This window comes from Chroicocephalus ridibundus, chromosome 4 (genome assembly GCF_963924245.1).
Source record: "Chroicocephalus ridibundus chromosome 4, bChrRid1.1, whole genome shotgun sequence".
NCBI classification, from domain to species: domain Eukaryota; kingdom Metazoa; phylum Chordata; class Aves; order Charadriiformes; family Laridae; genus Chroicocephalus; species Chroicocephalus ridibundus.
The window spans coordinates 7,466,804-7,488,841 of record NC_086287.1 but is presented as its reverse complement, the minus strand read 5'-3'; the positions used below and the strand labels follow the sequence as shown (position 1 = coordinate 7,488,841).

At 46.3% G+C, this 22,038-nt stretch overlaps 1 protein-coding gene across 3 annotated transcripts in view; it reads left to right on the top strand.

The window, feature by feature from the left end:
- Positions 1-22,038, top strand: part of BDNF (brain derived neurotrophic factor) — a 42,139-nt gene that overhangs the window by 4,646 nt on the left and 15,455 nt on the right. Inside the window, exon 1 of one of the 3 annotated variants that reach the window (XM_063333840.1) lies at positions 15,350-15,639. The exons of the other annotated variants lie outside the window; for them this stretch is intronic. The gene's annotated coding sequence lies outside the window, so the exon portion shown is untranslated. Of the gene's footprint in view, positions 1-15,349; positions 15,640-22,038 lie in introns of those variants that run through there. 3 annotated transcript variants of the gene reach the window in all.

Here is a 22,038-nt window from a genome sequence, read left to right as displayed (position 1 = left end):
GGAGATGATGGCTTTTGGGGCACGAAGAACTAGAAAGAAAGAACTGAGAAACGTGGGACTGGTTTTGTAATCCTCATTTTCATTCGTGGTCGGCGAGTCCAGCTAGTAATAGAGACCACAGAATATGGGCAGATGATACACAAAAAAAAAAAAAAAGGTAATACTTGTATGCCTGGAAGTAGGAGTTTGAAGCAAGTGTGAGTATCCCTTGTTTCCCTCGTGTTTGGGTTTCCAAACGTTTTTTACACCTCCTTTCTGCGTCTCTCCCACCACATCGTTAGGAATACTAAAATGCCCCGGCAGGAAAATGTCAGGGGACGTCCCACAGCGCCCGGGGCGCTTGATGAGCAGTTTTGCGTGCAAATCGCTTGCCAACTTCAGTGAATCCCTCCACCCACACGCCAGCAAGGTGCAGGGCAGGGCAGGGCACCGACTTCTCCCATTAACTGAAAATATCTCTGAGACATACTCTTGCAAAATTATAGCCAGGAAAGCATACCAACTGACATGGAGTTCATATAACAACTGCCCACCCATTTCATTATTTCACAAATGTGTGATTCGTGCTTGTGAGCTGTCACCGTTAACATTTCCATCTGTCTCAATATTGCTTCTATTCTTAGTTGCTATGTGATAGATGTAGGTGTATGAAAAGGATTTTTCCCCCCTCCCTGTGTCATGAAACAAAATAAATGAAAGCCACAGATATGTATCCACGCATTTCATGCGGGCAGCAAGAAATACAGGCACCTTTGCTGCATTCCCATTACTAGAAGTAGAGGTGGAGTAAGAAGCGTGTGCCAGTGGCCTCCCCGTGCTGCTAGAACCTGTGCTCAATGGGGCAAAACATAAATGAGTCAAAATCTAACTGCAAAAGAACAACATTGCTTTGATCTCCTGTTGAACATGCAGCTTGAGAGACCTATTTTCCTAATCGTGTAAGTATGGGAGTAATTTTGCTTCTTGCGTAATCCTAATTGGTCTTTTCCCGAGGCAATGTCAAACGGAAAATAGCCGTGACACTCTTCGGTGTCCAAAGGATCAGGTCCTCAGCTGTGTAGATATTCCCAGACCCGGAGCTTTCAAGATACTCATTGCTTGGACAAACAGAAAACTCTTTGCGTAACATAGGGAAAACCTGCGTTTCTCAGTCCCTGTAGGCCAGAACGGGGTTCGATGGGATACCCGTAGAAGTGAACAGACATCTCACAACAGCCTCCAGCAAAAGCGAGATCTGGCTCCGGTCACTTTATTCCCGCTGACATTTGAACTTCACAGCAGAGCGCAAACTCTCGTAATCTCCTGGTGAAAAAATGTCTTTTGAGGTCACTAATGGCTGTGACTGATTTTCACCTCTGGTGCAGCTCCACGCTTGCCAGGGAGGCAGGAATTAGCCATGTCCGGTGGCTGGCGTAAGCCGGGCAGCGGGGGGCTGGCCCCTGCTCCTCCTTGGCTAGCGGAGAGCCTTGGGGCAGGGGCATTTGCCATAGAGCCAACTCTGCTGTCGGTAAGTGGTTTCCCCACAGTCCCAGGCTGTTGTATGGTCTCCCGTGGGGAATATTAGTGGTGGGACTCTAATGGACCAAGGTCTTGCCATAAGTGGCCAAGTGGATACTTTCTCTTCCCCCTACCTTTTTGTGGTCTGGTCTGTCTGTCTTTTTTTTTTTTTCTTTCCCTTCCCGAAATAGCACACAAAACCCCAATTTAACAAGCGTAAACCATACACTCTGGCCTCCAATTTATTTTGACATTTGGCAAGAATGATTACGCAACATGTTCATTAAGTCATAACATTTTCGCTACTTGCCCATTTCAGATCCTTATTGAATGTAGCACATGCGAAAATAATGAACTTATTTATTCTCCAAACTGGCAGTAGATCCCAAACCTCCCAAGAAAACGCATTGTTTACGGATGCAATGTATGCAGAGACTTTTAAAGCCCTAGGTCTCACCTGGTTGTAAAAAAAAATAATGGTTCATTTCTGAAAGGGGTGAGGAGGGGTTTATCATCCACTAAAATGTTGGTAGGGTTGTGCAGCTAAGGAGGTCTCATCTGACAAGTTGTTTCCTTTTTCTTAAACAGAGCCCCTTTCTCCTGACAAGCCTTTGTGGGACTCGGGGAATAACGCAGTGAACAGTCATGGTAACAGATAATTAGATGGACCAGCTAAAAGCAATATGAAAGGGGGCTGGTAGCACAAGGATTACAGAAGGTGTGTGGGCATTTTGACATCCAGAAAACATTATAGATCTGGTCTCAACTACCTCAGTCTCATGATGATAATTAAGAAATGTGGGTGTAGAAAAGCTCTTCACATGGTTTGGTTGGATTATTGCTGCAGTTCAAAACACAATTGGCACAGACACCCACATTGGACATGATTGCCCTTTGATGAGGCAGATACTGACTTTTTAAAGCTGACACAGTTAAAATTATGTCTAAAGTTTATGGGGCCACAAGCTTCTGACTAGACTCCGTTATTATAACTAATGGTACAATACAAGCTGAAGCAGTTTAAAAAAAAAAAAAAAAGTTGAGGCATGTTGAGGAGGAAGGGACCCTGGCAGTGGGACAGCTTCAGGATTAACCCTTCTCTCATCTGTTTAGCAAGAGCATAAGAACATGGGCAGTGTCCAAGGGGTTTGCTTTGTACGTGTGGTCATGCAACCTCTTTAAAGACAGAGCAGAGGGAAGACCAGTGAGGCTGATTCCAAGGCTGCTTCCATTAATAATCCACCAAGTGGGTTACACCTGCACAGTTTGTGTGTTGTATAGCACATCTTCCCAGTTCTTTTGCCTCCGTTTGTTCAGCAACAATACAGAGGTGTTACCAAACTCCCCCCCAAGCACTGAATAAGGTGAGCAATACCATAAATTTATAAAAAACAACGTTTCAGCTTCTTTATTAGTCGATTTATTTTTAAGAAACACTTGCGAATGGTAAGGGAATGATGGAGGCTGTCTAGATGAGGACTGCTCATGCCTAAGATAAGACATAACAGTATAGCTCAACGTACTCACTCTTGCAGTGTGTTATTCTAATATTAGAGACACTAAACCTGTACAGCTACAGAAATGTCAAAGTACCGGCTTCAGGCCTGATCCTGCATTCAGATTTGTTCATCCTTTTACATGTTTCACTCCTTAAAAGAACAGCAATGGAAGAAGGTTGTATGGTGGCCCAGTGGTCATTCCATATTATCACAGCTCCCATTCAGATTTTCCCTGAGGAACCAGAAAAGGCCACATGTTGACAACACAGACAGACTTTCAAAAGTATTTGACATTTCAAAACTACATTTTTTCCAATATTTTCAACAAAAACTCAGTTTTATATTGTTTTACAGAGTGTTCAAAGAGGTTTTTGGTATTTCCCTCTAAAGCTATCATCAAAAGTCTGACAATGACACTTGATAAATTATCCAAATTCAAAACAAAATACATCATGAAAAGACAATGGGTTTCAGGGGAACAGGTGGTTACCAAAAGAAAAAGAAAAGAAAAAGCAGCTGATTTCTGACAGTGAGTACCTTTTGAAACCTGACCAACTCTACTGAGAATGAGATGTGGTGAGAGTCACGAGCAGGGGTCAAGAGACTGGAGCCCTTAGGTGCTTAATTGGGTCTGTCAAATACGCATTCATTCACATCTGCCGGAAGTTTATAAAACCATCTGAGAGGATGTTTGGCTGAATTCTGTAAACAGATATCTGATAAAATAGTATTGGCCAGGAAAACCAAATGTCACAGCAGTTTTTAAGCAAGGCTGTATCCTGGGTTTGGAATTTTCCAATGGATGGTGATATATCTCAAATGTCTTTTGCTTCTGTAGAAGTCACTTGCTGTAGCCTGAAGTGTGATACTCTTTATTGTATTGATGAAAATTCATTGCATCAGAGAAAAAAATAAATAACGTATCTATTGGTTATAGAAAGCGTCATCCACACAAGGAGTGAATCTCACAGTATTTCCCATATTAATCTCTTTCTGTGTCCCAGATTTGGTTTATTGACTAAGTGATTCTAAGTTCTTATGCCACACTCATCATTCATCATGGTATTTGAACACCTTCCTAAGTGACGTGACTAATATCTGTCACACGTTTTGCTCTCATCCTCTTCTGAGAGAATGAGCACTTGGAGTGTAGGGGTTTTCCTGGGGTTTTTTGTTGGTTTTTTTTAGTGTGAATAAGTCTTTCACAAAGACCTTGGTGGGGTAAGAGTTTAATCATGGATTCACCTGATTCCTCTCTTTCTCCGTGGTATTCGCTCCTACATCAGCAGTCGGTCACTCTATCCACCACCTATTCCCCAGGCAGATCTAGTTCTCGTGCTTTTTTTCCGCCCACCACCTGTTGTTTTCCTCTTCCCAAATCCTTCACCTAGATTCAGTCATCAGCTGCCCAACCATGGTCATAGCCCGGGGTACCCACTGCTTTTCTTGCCTCTGTTTTTTTGAGCTCTTGCAAAGACCCAAACGCATCTGGGTCTTTGGCTTTGACTTCAGTGGGGCTTTTAATCCCCAGTCTACCACCTTTGGCACCAAATAGTTATTTTTATCATCTACTTTCCCATCAAAGATTTCCTGCAGCATTTCCCAAAGTTTAAGGAAACCAAAATATCTGACAAGAAGGCTAAGCCCTTTGTAAGGCAAAGCTAGAAAGTTAATTTGAACTGGCCAGAATTTCATATTCATTTATCCGTAGGGATTTTCCAGACAAAGTGGTGAGGAAATTCAGACTAATGCAAAGCATACACTTCAGGGCATCGCTGTGAGTTTTGTCAACCTCTTCTCAAGCCTTGTCCAACCCCACCTTTGACTCCTCATAGAAAAAGGCAATGAAGACTCTCAGGCACAGGCACTCAAGAGACTTTGGGCCAGGACACAGCACCACCGCTGTGGCCATGAACCCTCCCTGTGTCCCCAAATACTGCTTCCACAGTGACAGCCTGGTTGTATCCTCAAAGAGGAGGCACCTGGGCTGTGGCTGAGTTAATTTTCCTTCATCCATTCTCATGGGCACTGTCACTGCTTGGCAAGGCAGAGACTACATGGAGATATGTAACAGACAGACAAGCCATAGGGAAGGAAAATTATAGGGTTGCATCATTCAAGCTTGTACGGAAGGGATGTACCTGGGACCACCAGGGACCCCCTGCCAGTAAGGAGGTGTGGGAGCACCAGGAGATGGTGGGCAAGCAGAAATGATGGAGAGTGCTGGAGCCTCAGCGGCCCCAGGCTGGCCCATGCTGGGGGAGCAGTGTTTGGGTGGAAAAGAAATAGTGGTGCATCTTGCCCAGCATGGGGGAACATGGGATGAAGGTCGATCTTCCCGGCAAGCTGGTTTAGCAATCCCTCGGCCACCTGCGAGCGCGTCCTACATGGCTGTATCAGGAACCTCGATGGGGGAAGCTGTCCGCCTTCCTCTGAGTCTGTGCTTTTTGTGGGATGTTAGTAAAGATCGATGGCTAGCTAAAAATCAATCGGCTAAATTCAGAGGGAGGTCTAGGACCAGTTTGTCAAACAGCGAGGCGTGTGTTTTTGTCAGGCAGCAAGAACGTGTTTTTCCTACACTTGTCTTTCATTTGTGTTAGTACTTGGGCTCAGTGTCTCTAAGCCCATCAGTACATGGAATTAACACAACATTAATTTACTGCGAAGGTGAGGTCCTGACAAAAGCACAGCAACCCCCAAACTGCAAAATAAACTTATGTTGTCAGTTGCGCTTCCCTAACTCTGGTAACTGGTGCAGTTTTCTAGCACTTAACAGGGTCTAAATTAGGAAACTAATCAGAAATAATCCTCTAAATTATACTGGTTCTTATTTACTTTCTTTTATCTTGATACAACTTCTTAAAAGAATATTTTTAACAGATCTTTTAAACATTTCTAGTAAGAGGCAATAGACAAAAATGTCATAATTTCCATATGAAGGAGTTTCTCTCAGTGCAATTCTTATCTAAAAAGCCATTTTACCCTAATACAGTCCCACAGTCTAAGTAACATATTCTGTCGCAATGACTTTTGCATCAAAACAATTTTTCTGTTTCATATCCAAGAAGAAATGTTGAATATTTAAATTCCATATCTTTTTTGATCTTAATTCCCATCACAGGAGAGCTCTTTAGGCCTCATCAATGTGCTCTAGGTGCAATATCAGAGTATATTTTTCATATTATGGGATCTAACCCAAATTAAGAAACCAAAGGGGAAGAATCTATGTATGTCTGGAAGGGAAAGGGATTCTGCCCGGAGCGCGTATCAGGGTAAAGCATCAAACAGAAACGTAACGGAAGTCTAAAATAGTGGTTTAAATGCCTTGCTGCGGAGTCCTTGCTTAAAATCTAGCACTTGGCTCTCTTCTGATTTAAATACTTTGCATTCCTGTTGACTTCAGTGGTGTTTATATTCAAATAAGTAAAGGCACTATGAGGCCGTATAGTACAACTGTGGGTTGCAATAAATTATAGTGGATTAAATAGAATAACTAATGAAATACAAAGAGGTGTTTAAAGCCACCACTCCCTTGTAAGCATTTACATTTCATCATCTGTATAAACTACATGAAAAATAAACAGTGTCCAGGAAATAAACACAGATAATGTTGTCTATGAATTTATACTCCAATGGCATGAGTCTTGAACCACCAAGAGAAGGCCCCACTCAATATCTCACCAAAGCCAGGGGTGGAATTTACTTGTGTAGTCTTTGAGTCACAGCCAACCCTAAAAATAGAGGGGCTTTGGGCACATTGAGTAGAAGGAAAAGATAGGAGAGGAGCCAGCTAAGGGTCAGCCCGTTTGGGAGACGCTGGATGGTGGGAGTGGGCTGCCGCGCTCCGGGAACACTTATGGGACGCGTGCGATTGCTTTCCTCCTGCTTGCCATTCTGGTCGCGTGGGTTTTGTGGTGGTGGCCATGTCCCCGCTGGCGGATGCTCCTGCCCCACCACCATCCCTCCAGAGCCACCCCATCCTTGCACAGGAAGGCTTCTTCCTGGGACAGAAAAATCAATATGTTTTCCCATTTGAGCAATGGTGTAGAACTTGAGGAAGGTTATTTTAAAATATCTTAAAATTTGTATTGATTTTCTGAATCAATATTTCAGGATTTTTGAATTCCAGAGTAGCCATACGACCGCCCTGTGTTTCGTTCCATCTCTCTGTGTCTATAAATGATAGACCAAGCACATCACGTGCCGCAGAGAGAGAACTGGCTGCGCATCCAATTACTCCCGTACCGTACTTGTGAGGAGAAAAATCGTATTTTGATAGGAGTACCACAACTACAACTATACTGGTATTAATTACTATTTAAAGCAATTATGCAGTGCAGGTCAATTGAATCATTTCATCTGGCCAATGCAGAGAAATGAAGGCCCCTGTGTAAATCCCGCTCCCTGGGGCTGGGCTGGGTGTTAGGGTGGAAGGAAAGAGGGAGTGGGGATGGCACCCTCTTTGTTAGCATTTTTTGCTGTGCATTAACGCTCCCCGGGGAACGGGCGAGCACGTGACTCGATGGTGGCCCGAATCTTGACTCTTTTGCCACTGTCGGTGCTCACGCGCCACCCGGGTGCTGCTCTGCTGTGGATAAACAGATGATTCCTTTTACCCGTACGACTGAAAACTGCCGGACTGACACATGGCTGCCTATTAATCTCCAAAGTGGAAAGTAGTAACGTTTATACACAACATGGTTCCAGTCGTTAAATTAGTGGAAGATTAACAATCCCAAGTGTTCAATAAACAGAAAAGACAGCAAACAAATGAAACATGTTAGTCAAGGGAAATTTTGGCTTTAATGCAACTAATCCAGCACTTGTTTCTTGAGCCACAAGTCAAAGTAACTGGAGGAGGAGAACATAATGTGGTCTGGCTTTCATTTTGAGGACTCTATTTAGTTTTTATTGCTGCACTGATAATTTTACTTTGCAAATAACAAAAATATCTACTGTTCCTCAGATACTTCTCTCTTTAATGCTTTAGGTGGTTAACATGGAAAATGTTTTGAACTCTAGAGTTGCTTCTTAGGTAAAATAGCTCGATATCCTATTTAAAAAAAAAATCTCTTGTATTTATCTTTAAACACATCAGCTCATTAAAAGTATTGACGTGGCTGTGCTTTAAAGAGAGACAGAGCCAAAGAACCTTAACCTCTTTGGGAAGATGAGTCTAAGTGTAGCACAGCTATCTAAGTGTAGCATAAGATGCCTTCATATGAAAGTAGCGCAGGGCAGGAGAGCTAGAAGAACTGTTTAATGTTTACACATGCTTTTCATTCCCAAGGATCTTCGCGTACCCAGGGAGGATCCCTCCTGCCAGCTCCAGGCCGGAGTGGGGCCCCATGGGTGGTGGGCACCCCAGCACAGCTCCTGGCCCCCGGCGCCGAGCACCCGTCCTCCATCTCCCCTCCCTGAGTGTTTGCTTTAGATCTCTTATCACCCGTCACCCTCCGGGCAATATCACTGAGCCTCCCGCACCTGGCGAACAGAGTGCTCGAGCTCGATGTCAGAGGAGATTTTTAGTTGCTTAAATAGAAATAAATGACAAAGGAGCATTCACAGGGCTGCAAACCTGGGGTTTTGAGGGGCTTGCTTATTTTTAGGACATACCCAAAATAAGCTCTCCACAGTTAGGTACTGAGAAGGGTTTGGTAAGGCACGTATCTATCTATTGGACAAGATGCCTGGCTAAATTTATTAAACCCCTGGAATCCGATCCCTTTAAATATTAAAAATAATCCACTGTATTGCATCTAATTGAAACCCACTGAATACTTAGAGGAAAGGAGAGATGAGTCAATCCCAACACCTTTCACCCACAAGTGCACCGAGAGTTTTCTGATCTTCTTTAATCATAGAGCTCCAATGGCCGGATTCGTCACAGGAGTGCATCTCCAGCCATCTAACCTCTCCGCACTCGGCTCCGGTTTCCCCCGTCCCGTGGAATCACACACAACCTCTTTGGGGAAGAGGGGATTTTCTTTTCCCTTCCCACATCTGCTACTCACTCAGAGTCTTTTTTTGTTGTTGTTGTTTCATGGCTTCTTTTCTGTCCGCTGCGATGGAGCGGTGGCCAGGCTGTTAGCGGGGAGGTCAGGGGCGAGCGGGGAAGAGCTTGGGCACTGTGCGCCAGACACCCGGTACACTGGATACTCTCAGGCACAACCCAGATACTTTGCCCTTTGCTCCGGTGCCGGGTGTTTAGTGCCTCCAAAATGACAGCAGTAAGGCAGAGACCCTTGTGAGATGAATTCCCAAGTTTAGCAAGTGTCGGAGCATCAGGGAACGATAAAGCCAACTGTTAATTTTGCTGCTGGGTCGGACTCATTCTCTCCTTCCTTTTTTCTAGTTCTCACCTTTTTGGCTATCCTTGGTAGCCGCCCTCCACCCTGCAGGACGGGGTCGGCCTTGCATGGCTCCACACTGGCCACGGGACCCTGTGGTCAGGACGAAGGGTGAATTATCATCCTGGACACCCCCAGCCTTCTGCACGGGGAAGAGGGATTTTGTGCCTGGTGTAAGAGTCTCGCCGCGCGAGCAGTGCGTGGGGCTCCTACAAAACCCCAAAAGGGACACCTAGAAATTTGTGGAGGCAGCCCAGGGAGGCTGTCAAAGCCTGCCTTGCACCAGCCAGGGCCAAACCCCATAACCCCGTACTCTCCAGCTCTGGAGGCCTCAGCACAGGAAAGACATGGATTTATTTGTTGGAGCGGGTCCAGAGGAGGACCACAAAAACGATTAGAGGGCTGGAGCACCTCTGCTATGAGGACAGGCTGAGAGAGTTGGGGTTGTTCAGCCTGGAGAAGAGAAGGCTCTGAGGACACCTTATTGTGACCTTTCAGTACTTAAAGGGGGCTTATGAGAAAGACGGGGACAGACTTTAAAGCAAGGCCTGTAGCGATAGGACAAGGGGTAATGGTTTTAAACTAAAAGAGAGTAGACTCGGACTAGATACAAAGAAGAAATTTTTTACAATGAGGTTGGTGAAACACTGGCTCAGGTTGCCCAGAGAGAGGTGGTAGATGCCCCATCCTTGGAAACATTCACGGTCAGGTTGGACGGGGCTCTGAGCAACCTGGTGTAGTTGAAGATGTCCCTGCTCGTTACTAGATGACCTTTAAAGGTCCCTTCCAACCCAAACCATTCTATGATTCTAACTGCCTCCCTGCAGTTACCTGAGGGTTCGGTCCCTGTGCAGCAGCCCTCGTAGGGCTCTCAGGGGCATCCCGGTGCTGGCTGCAGCCACCTCCCGCCTGTACCTCACTCCGTGTTCATCAGCCATGTGTGTCCTCCGCTGGTGTGTGCACGGTGTTGGTTAGCTGTCACGTAAGGTGACATAGAATCTATGATTCTATGATTCTATGATCGCCTGGGTAAGTGTGGACATGCATTTGGATGGGGAGGAATGTCTGTGTGTTCATCACTCGATGTATGTGGTAATTGTCACGTATGACTCATATTCCATTTCTATGACAGTTGATGCCAGTAGAGACAACTACATGAGCAGTGGCAAGGAACAAACACAGAAGGGGTGTGCTCGCTGAACAAGTACGTTCATGAGCAGCTTGATAAATTTATATATAATAGACACATGCATTTCCTCGTTTGCAAAAGACTAATCTGCACCTACCACAGAGCTCTGTTATGGAAGCAGTTTTATGCACATAAATCGTACTGCAATCCCTGACTAGAAGGCATGGGACAAGATCCAGGGTACAGATGCCCCTGCGTGACAGAAAGCTGGCATATCTCTAGCAGGCACGAGAAGAGACCAATTATTTTAATTGTTTGTTGGAGTTTTAAATTCACTTTCGCTGTAGCTGCAGAGTGACAATTCTGAGCTATTAGGTGGTATTTTCTTCAGCAAAAATGTTGTGGTTTCGGTGCCTGTCCACATGCAGCCTACAAACTACGTCTAATGAAAGATCTTCAGGTCTGTATTCCCGCCTTTGCTGTTTCTCATAACTTTCCCTGATAAAATGAGGCCAAAAGGCCTCTCGGCAGACGTTGTTCACTGAAAGCGAAATTATGCTTGATATTAAGAGCAAGTACCCTGTGCTATTTTTAAGACACAGGGTATATTCTGGCCACCCAGCAAGCTCCTTGCAGACCAGAGCCACAGCAACTCTTTGCGGGCTGGATGCAAGGTAAACCTCGAGGCTGTGAGATCCAATTGCCATCAATCCCAGGGCACTGACACGCAATGCAGACGCCTGGGAGAGGCTGTGGCCATGGTTTGGCCAACCCCTGGGTGAAAGGGGTGGGCTGTGGAAGAACTCGCCACCCTCCTTCTCTCTTCATCTCGCTCAGTCACAGCATGTCTGATTACGAAGACTTTACGTAGTTGAGCAGAATTTGGGTTTGGTCCTCAAAGATGGTGAGGGTTTTCTAGTCCCGGTGATGTTCGTGTGGAGCATCAGTGGCTCTGCTGTGCATGCTGCAATCGCTGAATCACCGGAGAACGGCGTCACAGCCCAGTCATCTTCTTACAAATGCGACATGCCGGCAACCTCCGATTGTGTTTATAATCCATTGCAATTTTTAGCATTGAGTCGGAAAAGTTTATTTCCATGAACTTTCCAGCCTTCTAATGTGAAAAAATAGCAAAGATAGGTAACTAGGAAACATGAATAAACATAATTAAACATAAAATGCTTGTAGTGCTATAAGAACTGACCTCAGCCAATTAAAATTATTAATAGAAAAAATACTCTAGTGTCAAAACCCAAGTACATCAACAGCATTCTCATTTGTGTAATCAGGATTAGTTTATATTCCCTGACAACCGGGTGAGAGGCAGCCCAAATTGTAGCTTCTTGACCTTTTTCTCATTCAAAAGCAGGTCGAAATACTACGTGAATAAAATGGAGAGTGTAAAGACACATTTGTGGGGCAAGACTGAATGGCCAATTATGTATTGACTAACTATAGACCTTTTAAGAATGTTACCCTTTTCAAATATCGACTTTTTTATTGCTTCTCCTACAATTGCAATGGGGGGAATTTAAAAGCCCCAGAAACTACTTTATCATATTATTAGTTTATCAGTAAATTTGGACCTCGTACATCAATCACTGTAATGCATAACCTCCACCGAGACAGAAACCAGATGTGCGTGCTTCTGCTTTCTTCTTTATAGTATCTACAGCATCATTAGTGCCTCTGCTACAGTTTAAATTGAATTCAGCAAAAAGCAATGGTCTTACCCCCCTGCAAGCAATCTGATATTGCTGCAGGGATAAATCAACATTATGTTGATTGACAACTCGTATTCTTTCTTACTCATTCCCTGTTGCTGCATGGAAAAGGGTAAAGTATAATTTGTGTATGCAAAAAAGAATTTTAACTAGCTAGGTATAGGAAAAAGATACCGGGTTTCAAGGTAAATGCCGTAAGGCGGGCATGCCGTGACAATGACACCGAGAGGCTCGATACGCTGAATTAACCAAACCGAAATCACCAGCAAAGGGCCTGCCTGCCCATTTCTTCCCCCTGCAGCCTGTGGTGTAGCTTTCCTTTCGAGTGCCACTCAGTTCTGACTCCTCTGCAACCCAAATGGGGAAAACAGAGCTGCACCTGAGACAGGCTGGGAGATGTCATTTTTCAGGAACGACAAGAGACAACTCTTCCTGGGGTCACCTGGGAATCTGTGGGAAACGTCAGGATGTCTGATCATTGCATCCTACGTATCCCATGAGTTTTGAAGGTGAGGTTGTATGTGTACCTCCAAGCTTACAGTACGTCTTGCGGACAAAGGAGCAGAGCTCTGACCAGGGCAGTGTCTCCATGTGATGACTATCGGTTGCTTCACAAACTAATACCTTGTGGACCCTGTCTTTCGGGGCTCATTCATACAAAATTCTCCTTGAAGTCAGGGTCTGATTGAAAAATAAGGAGCCCGGCTTGTATGTGCATTAAAAATCCAAACAGATCATTATTTACACTACTTTTTCATTTTCCCAGGAATCAAGCATTGGCTGGTAATAATCCCCAAAGGGCTGATTATACTGGCAAGATACAGCAGCTCTCTGACCACACCTCTTCCCCGGGAAAATCTCTGTACCAGGGCAAAAGGCAGTGTGTTTCTAGCAGAGCAAAATGGGAATTTCAGCACATGGTTGCCTGGAATTGATGGTTGTCACGTTCTTAGCAGAGCCAAGCTGGAAGCGCGTCCCGCAGAGCGAGGACTTGTTAGGCGGTCCGTAACACGCTTCCTTTCCAAAATTAAAAAACTTGTTCTGATTACAAGCAGACTTTTTCAGAATATGCGCCTTCTCCTTCGCTCCTGCGAACAAGCCAGCAGATGCTTTGGTGTCTCTAAAGCATGATACTCGCTGCTGCTCATCTGCATGTCTAGTGTACCGGGAGAAGAGTCCTTCCTCCAGGAATAACATGTGTGTAATGTATTACATTACAGCTAATTAAAGTAGCCTCTGCTGCTGCTGTTAAACTTGACTCATAGATCATCCAAATATTTGCAGGCATCTTCTTACGAACAGAGAATATTAAAACTGTACTGTTTTATCACTATGCAAAAAGGCTGCTGAAAACATACTGCCTGGGTGAAATCAGGCACCCACACCGATACAGTCGTACCTGGGTAGCTGAATGGGATCGTGGAGAGAAGTCCAAAACGGGAAAATAAAATGCACACGTTAACTTCGCAAGTTCCAGTTACAATCCCCATGTTTGAAATTGCACTCAAACACCCGCCTGGCAGTATTGCGGCAGGATGCAAGGTTATACTGGTATATCAGAGCAGGAAAAGAAATGGCTGATGTGTTTCTAATGGCAGAATTTGAATATTACAGAAATAACCAAGCAGGACTTGGCCTGAAGAGCTACCTTTATTAGCAACTATGTATCAGACAGCAAGAGCTGGGCGTGATTCCTCAGGCCCAGGCTGTTAGCGAGGACTTGGAAAAAACATCTCCTTTCTTGTAAATTGAGTAGATTTGGACTGGAAATCACTGGGACTAAAAAGGTGGAACTGTCTTCACAGCTCAGTGACACTTTTAGTTCAAACACGCAAAACCAAACCCCAAGTGCAAGAAGGATGGTAATGTGGTACTGGAACATGATTTTTAAAGAAGTTCTTAAAGCTGCAAAGGATATTAACCACCAGGATTGTTTCCCTTAATATATATTAAAAGCTTTTTTATATGAAGGGCCTTAGGTGTACTCAAATTTCAAACGCCTGGGATATTTTATTACTTTACTGATCTAATAAATGCAGGTGTTTCATAGCAAAAGCACACAGGCAATCAGACTGTCTGAAGGCAGCAATGAGTTGCACACATTTCTTCTAGTATAAATAAACGGCCACAAGCGCACCGAAGCGGATGGGCCTTTGGCGTTAATTGCAATTAAATGGCAGTCAGGCTTTAAGGTGTAGAAAGATGCTTGTTTTAACCGATTCATAAAAGAGATGGGATATCTTCTTCTGAAAATCGACCGCCTCCAACTTTACCAGTGAGGGGACAGGGGAAGGCGCAGGTGTGGCCACCACAGCCCATGCCAGGCTAGGAGACGAAGTGGGTGCCTCTTCCATGGCTGGCCTTCGCCGTGGGACGTGGCGTGAGGTGCCGTGCTCCACCGGCGCACGCGTGCACTCCCGCTCGCCACAGCCAGCCCCGGCCGGGGAGCATGCCATCTCCCTGTCTTTACCAAGATCAAATGGAGCTACTCAATCAGGGGATGCCATTATTGCCTCCACCATGCAATTTCCACTATCAATAATTTACTGTATTTGCTGCACAGGCAGAAGGGGGAAACGGCAAGACAGATTTTTTGACAGGAGGGAAGGACAAACCAGCCGGCGGGCAGCCGGGAGAGAGCCCGAGCGGGGCGTTTCGCCCGGGATCCCACGGGCACCGCGGCCGCCCCGGGCTTCGCCGGCGGGCGCTGGGGCGACGGGCGGCTCCGGCCGCCGGTGCCGGTCCCCGGCCAGGCAGAGCCGCCTCCGGGCCGCCTGGATTGAGCCCCCGCGCCCCGCTGCCCGCCTCCAGAAAGTCACCGGTGTAACGTTACCTGAGGGCGCTTCATTAATAAGCAATGCCTGTTATTATCTTGATTGCATTCTTAATAGGCAAACTACGGAGAGGTCAGCGCGGGAGCGATATTTAAATGGATCGGGCTTGCTTAATACCCGGCGGAGTAAACCAATATCCCGCGGCGGGCGGGCGGACCGACACCCCCCCCCCCCGCCTCTCCCCTCCGCGCCCGGCCCGGCCCCTCCGCGCCCTGCCCGCCGCTCGGGGGGCGCCGGGGAAGCGGGGGCCGGGCCGGGCGGGCGGGGCGGGGGCGGTGGCGGGGCCGGGGAGGCGGCGCGGAGGCTTTAAGCGGGGCAGCGCGGGGCGGCGCGGTGCCTGCGGCCGCCGCTGCCGCTGGCCGGAGGCGCCCGGGCGGGGGGCGAAGCGGCTCCGCGGAGAGACGCCGGGGCCGGGAGGCTCCCGTTGGGCGGCGGGGGTGGGGGAGCCGTCTCCGCTGCCCTCCCGCCCCTCATAAAGCTTTGATGAGATACTTGAGCCGCCGCCTGTGTTGCTGGGGCGGCGGGAGGCGGCCGGTGGGACTGGGCGCCCGGGAGAGGATGTGACTTCCCGGAGGGGACCCGGACAGGCTTTGTGTGGACGACGAGGTACGCGGCGCCCCGCCGGGAAACTTGAGGGGCCGGGCGGGGAGCAGGAAGGGGAGCGGCGGCGGGGCGGGGAGGGGAGGGCTGGGGCAGCCCCCCGCGCCCCTTTGTTCCCGCACCTGTCGGTCCGGCCGGTGCCCGGCGGGGCGGGCGGCCCGGCGGGGGCTTTTGTTGGGGAGCCGGCGGCGGGAGGCGTGAGGTGGGGAGCGCGGGAGCCCGGGCGGCCGCTGGGCTGCGGCGGCGGCGCTTCCCCCGACGGCGGCGGTGCGGGGCGAGGCGGGGCCGGGCGCGGGGCGCGCTGGCCGCGTGGCGGCGCCCTGCGTGGCCGTTGGGGCGGCCGTTGGGCCGCGCGCGGCGCCCCCTGGCGGCGGGCGCGCGGCGGGGCGGCGGCCCCCCGGCCCCTTCCTTCATGAGGGGAGCGGGGAGGGACGGGCCCGGCCCGGCCGAGGAGAGCCGTGCACTTGTCGGAGGGCCGGCGTCGCTGTGATGCGAAGGGCGCCCCGGCACCCTCAGCGGGATTCCGGTGGCGTTGGGGGTTTTGTCGTCCCGCCTTGAGGCGGGCGGCGGGAGCGGCGCTCGGTGGGGTGTCTCCCGTGGGGGGTGAGGGGAGAGGTTGGGTCCTGCCCGCGAGGTTTGGTTTCATATTGGTGTGGAAAACATCCTCCAGCCAGGAAGGAATTGGCCTTAGACGGTAAATGTGGTTGGCAAAGGTTTACTTAATACTTTGGAAGCCTTGAGCTATCCTACTGACTTTTTTTTCCCCCTTTATATAGGACGAAAAGCATAAGGTGTTACAACTGTGGGCCACGCTTGCTTTGCTTCTTTATTTTTTAAGAGGTGCTATTGGTATCTTGGTTTGCACATTACGGTTAAAATATGTACTTTTCCTTTCAGTTTATTGTAGTTTGCTGTTCCGAGGTTATGACTATTGTGAGATCAATAGTCATTACTTATTTATGTTTCTAGTAACACAGTTCTAATGAATGCAAAGAATCTATCCCACTGAAACTTTTTTTTTCCCCTCAGCAAGTGTTTCTGTAATCTTTAATTCATAGTGTGATAAGTACATAAATTGAATTTCCTTGGTCATCTTTAGATAGGAGCAAAGGGCCGGGCAGCGAGCCGCCCGCTCGCAGGCAGGAGCAGCTTTGGCGTCACTAAGTTTGAGTGGCTGCTGGGTGGCAGAAGTGGTGGGTTCCTCCTGCTTGCACGTGGTGGGCTGTCGTCAAGGGAGAAGGTTGTCATATCATCCTGCTCGTTTGTGTCGGGTAGCACCTTGGTGGGAATCAGTGGCTCTGCTGGTGGAGGAGGAGTGCTGCCTGCCAGCGCTTGGGTGAAAACTCAACCCCGGTGATGGCCCAGAGTAGTCTAGGTATGGAAGAATGTAGGCAGAGGGGATGCTTTTGGCTCTGTCCTGACTGCAAATCCCGGGGTTTGGCATGCAAGAGGAGGTGGCAGCTGTCAGGGGGATGCTACGGCTCCCTGCATGCGGAACGGCAGGACTCTGGCTGTGTAAACAAACCCAGGGAAAGGGAGAAGGAAAACTGTGACGTTCTCCTGCCTGCTCCAGGACTGGTGCTGCCCCTCACCTGGGTCTTGGGGGGAAAGCAATGGCTCCATTGCAACTCTAAAATACCTTGAAGGAGCTGGTAGATGTTTCGGCGATTTACCAGATACAGGAGCCTTTCTACAGGGCTCTGTAATTCACAACAATTTTCTGCTGTAGTACTATCACTTAATGTTCAGCTTCACTGAACCTCGGCTGGGAAAACCCATTTGTAAGTAGCATGCCTTCTGTTCACGTCGCCAGTGCTCTCTGCTTTCCGGAGCTGCAGGGTAGATCCTGTTGTTACATGGCTGTGAAATCAGGGTAAACCGGGTCAGAAGGATCAAGAACACTTTATCTGAATAATCCAGATATAACAGTGGAGGAAAATGGGGAAGGGCTTTTATCTTGGAGAGAGTAAGGCTAAACTGAAAAAAGTTTAATTTCAAGCAGCATGCTTTTAAACACGAAGGCATTATGTTGTAGCGTAGTGCTACAGGAGTACTACAATATGCTGGAATACTACGAAGCGTAGTGCACAGATGCAAAGGATTTTAAAGACTCATTAAAATGTGAAAGAATATAGTGGAAAAAAGGATCTGTGCTTTTGCTTAAAAGCTTTGCATATAGTGACAGTGCTGAGCTGAAAGTAGCTGCAGTTGAAAGTCCTTGCAGTACCTGTAGCACTTTCTGCAACTGTTACAGTGGGAAAAACACAAGAAGATGCGTGTCTAGCTCAGGTAATAGTTCTCTGCTGGAGTGCAGGTATAAAAGCAGGTCACAAGAAACTCGTGAGTAGGATACCCTCTCATCCCTTCTATGGGTAAGCCTGCATGAAGAGGAGAAACAATTCACTCTGAGTGAATTGTGTAGTAAGTGTGGTCGTATAAAAAAAAAAAATAGTATTTCCCATATCTGCCTTCCTGGTTTGTATAAAAGGCTGAAATGTTGTTCTAAGAATGTGCCCTGTGCCTACACTATCAATCTGATGTGAGGCATTGTGTGAATTGGTGGAGGCTCCACTAGAAGAGGATATATGCTTTTAATAGGCTAATTGCTGACTTGTCTTGACCTGTTTTCAAGCATATGTTTTGAGTGCTTGGTTGCTGCTAAATAGCTAGAACGCTGCTTAATTAGGAAACTCTCAATCATTTCTTAGATCAGTTTATACACTGGCATTCTTGGTAACGCTTAGCTGTGAACACCCTTTAAAAGGAAGCTTTTAAAAGCACTGAAGCTAAGCTATTTTTGTGTATTGCCGAAATGAAGTGGTAACTCCTGTTCGTCACTAGGAAGACCTACTGTCTTCAGTTCCAGCTAGGAAAGTGCTGTGCGTAACAACTCTTTTGTTCCCTGCAGTATGCCATGAGGAAGCAGTACAGGTGTGTACTGAGCAGGCTGCCTGATGCACAAGCTGGGATGGGGCTGGTAGGCTGTGCTCCCTGTCTGTCAGCTCATGGATCTTGCTGTTTCCCTTCCTTATCCATACCTATTATTCAGTCTTATCTTCTTCTGTAAGTTATTTGGTGCAGAGATTGTCTTGTCTGCCTTCTATTCCTGGTACCTGATGAGGACTTCTCAGTGCTCTTGTAATACAAATGGTAAATAACAGATTTTTACTACGCAGTGTATACAGGCAGCTCTGCCACGGTACCTGAAACTTCCTTGTTATCAACATAAATCCTTATGCTGCTTGATTTGGAAACACTGGAATATACAATAACAGAAGAATAAAATGCTTTAATTTTGGAGATACACGTGGGAGTTAGGGTAGCTGTTATATTATAGCCCATGACCTCGGATACAATTGTACAATGGCCACGTTGTTTACAATTCTAGGCTCTGAGCAGTGCAATGAGGAATGCTGTTTGCAGGAGTTGTCCATGTACAACAGGACAAACAGTCACATGCATAAAGTGTAGGTGATCTGTAGGGTCAGGCTCATATTTTTCTCCAACATTCAGGACCTAATCATCAGGCAACTGTTATAGACTGGTAGAGTTCAACTGTTACACCCAACAGTAAGCATCAACACGGAGCAGTTTGAAATACTGAAGATGCTATGAACTTGACTGAACAGGCAATAGTCTTACCAAAAAAACCCAACCTCATCTCAGGCACAATTTCTACCCTTTATAAATTGTGAACAGAGGGTTGGCTGGGATGATGCTGATTTGATGTGATTGTAATCCTTTAGTAACACTGATACTAGTGGTGGCAGAATGTCCCATTACAACATAATTTAGGCATCACAAATGGCTACAGCTGTCTGAAGATGAGTACTATGGACAACCAGAGGAAGCAAAAGGAAACTTCATTTAGTGAATTTTCATGCCCCAGTGACAGCTGCCATAAGGTTGTAGCAGTTGTATACTGTCCTGGGTAAGAATATTGTATCTTTCAGAGAAGTCATTTTTTGAAACCAGTTAATTAGGACAGTTATTTCTGGCCATGGCATTTGTACAGAACAGAAGGCATGATTGTTCTTATGTTTGTTTCTCTGAGTCCTTTGATCGACTAGAAGCTCTCGATGCTTTACGCTATAAATTACCTCAGTACTTTGGCAGTTCATCTCTTTTCTTGTGTGCTTGGTTAGGAAAATGCAGAAATCCTTGTGACTCAGCTTCAGACTACTATAAATTATGAAGAAATGGGGGAGGGGGGTCACATTTCAAATTAGGAAAGGCAATTCTAGGAGGATGGGAGGAATACTGGTTGCTAAATTTGAGATAAGCATCTCTTGGTATCTCAAAATCTGAGCAGCTACCGCCACCTAGAGATGCATGAACCAAACACGTTGCTGTGGCTGGCTCTTGCAAGCGAGGCTGGACAATTAAAATGAGCAAGGCTGCTAATTCCAATCGTTCTTACTTTGCAGCAGCAAATTTAGTGTATGCATGCGGGCTTTATTTAACCCTGTGACTGAGGCGGTACCTGCAAATTCTGTTCTAGCAATGCGGATATCTAATCTGTATACAGTCTTCCTTGTGTGGCTCAAATAGGTAAACAAGAAGGATCACTTTCAGTAAATCGTTTGCTGACTGAACTTTAGACTACACCTTAAGAAGTATTTGCAAGTCAAATTTATACTGGCTTGTTACAGCTGTTGGTGAGACTTGATAGTGTGTCCAAAGCTTGCACCAAAAAAGTGCAATGTAGAACTAGTCCCTTAAGGATTTGAGTTGGGCTGGGCGTGGGTGTGTGCCCCCACCCTGGCACTGAAGTCTGCTTGTTATGGGGTGTCCTTTAGTAGCTGTTTCATGGAATAGAAAAAAAAACCCTGATTTTCTTAATGTATCGACTCAGTATCCTTTAGCTTGGTTTCTCTATATAACAGGATACAGTATTGAAGTTAATCGGGGTATGTTTGTATCTGCCCCTTGGTTCTTAGGATGTAGTTTCCTGTTTTGTTTTGAGCTCACAGCTTCTAATTTTTTTGTACAGCAGTCTTTGGCCATAGCAGGTTCTTTCTCTGCTTTTGGGAGAAAAGAATGAGCACTGTTGCCTATTTAATTTGTGAGGAACCACTTAGAAAGAGAAACAATGTACCTTTTTTACCCACTGAACTCGTAATTTCATGTATAATTATTTCTGTTTGACTCTTACAGACACAGTACATTTTGGGGGCTTTTATAATAACTACTAGCTTATGGCTATCAAATGCCCAGTGGAAAAAGAAACGCAACACAACTAAACCTCAGTGGGAGTTTACATCTCACAGAACCTTGAAAACGCAAGCCACTAGTTGATGGCATGTACTGCATATCTTTCCAGGTTACGGTTTTGATAATTTCTTAAAATATTTAAATCTGTCAGTGCAAAGCATATTAGGATAAGGGCTTAATGTATAGCTTCTGAGGGAATAGAGTTTTTCTGGGCAAAACTGAGGAGCTGTGATACTGGAGCATTTGCTGTTCAAGGCGGGAGGCAACTGCAGACTTGTTATACCATAGGTTGTATGAGAGAGCTGTTGTACCAAACTAGTGTTTGAAAAACTACCATTGATTCACCTGCAGTTTCACATCCAACCTCAGCCTTTCCAGTATGCGCACTGGGCTACAGGTAGGCTTGTGGTCCCTTGCATGCACGTAGCGTAGCAGGAGGAGTCTGGAAAGGGATTGAACTCGGTGAAGTCTTGAGCAAAATGCTGTTATATGCTCTTTATTAACTCAGCATGCAAAAGACTTGGAGTGTGTTGCTGCAGTTAAGGCTATAACAGTAAGAACAGGACAAAGTCCTTTTTTTTTTTTTTTTTTCACCCCCCCACCCCCCCTCCCCCCAGAATCCTGTAGTACATATCTTATAAAAGAGAGTTAATCTTGTGCCAATTCTAGTGCATGTTCTGCCTTATCTAATGTGATCAAAACACTGCTTTCTTTAAACATAACAGCTCCTGGAGAAATGCAGTTTTTTCTAGATCAAAGAATTAAAGGTTATGATCTCTGGATTCCTTAGTCTGTTATGCCATTTACTTGAGCTTGGTTCAACATTTAGTATCCATATGGTTTAGTTTACCCTTCTTTACACTGGCCATGGCGCTCTCGGTGAGCATTTAATACTTGATATACTGAGATGAAAAGAAATGAAATCTAAACTTTATTCAAGGGCTGGATTAGTAAGTAAACCAACCTCCCCTTAGTCATAGCTGTCACCGTACTACAGAAGTGTATGGACACTCTTGGGATGAGCGACAGGACTTGTTTTGCGGTATTTCTAGATAATTGTGCCTGCTGGCTGCCTGCATTAAGACTTGGATCTTCACTTGCTATTTACATTCCTTTTGAGTTGATAATCCAGTTTGACTGAGCTGTAAATGCCAAGAGAGAAATGCTATTTGATAGAATTTGTACTGAAAG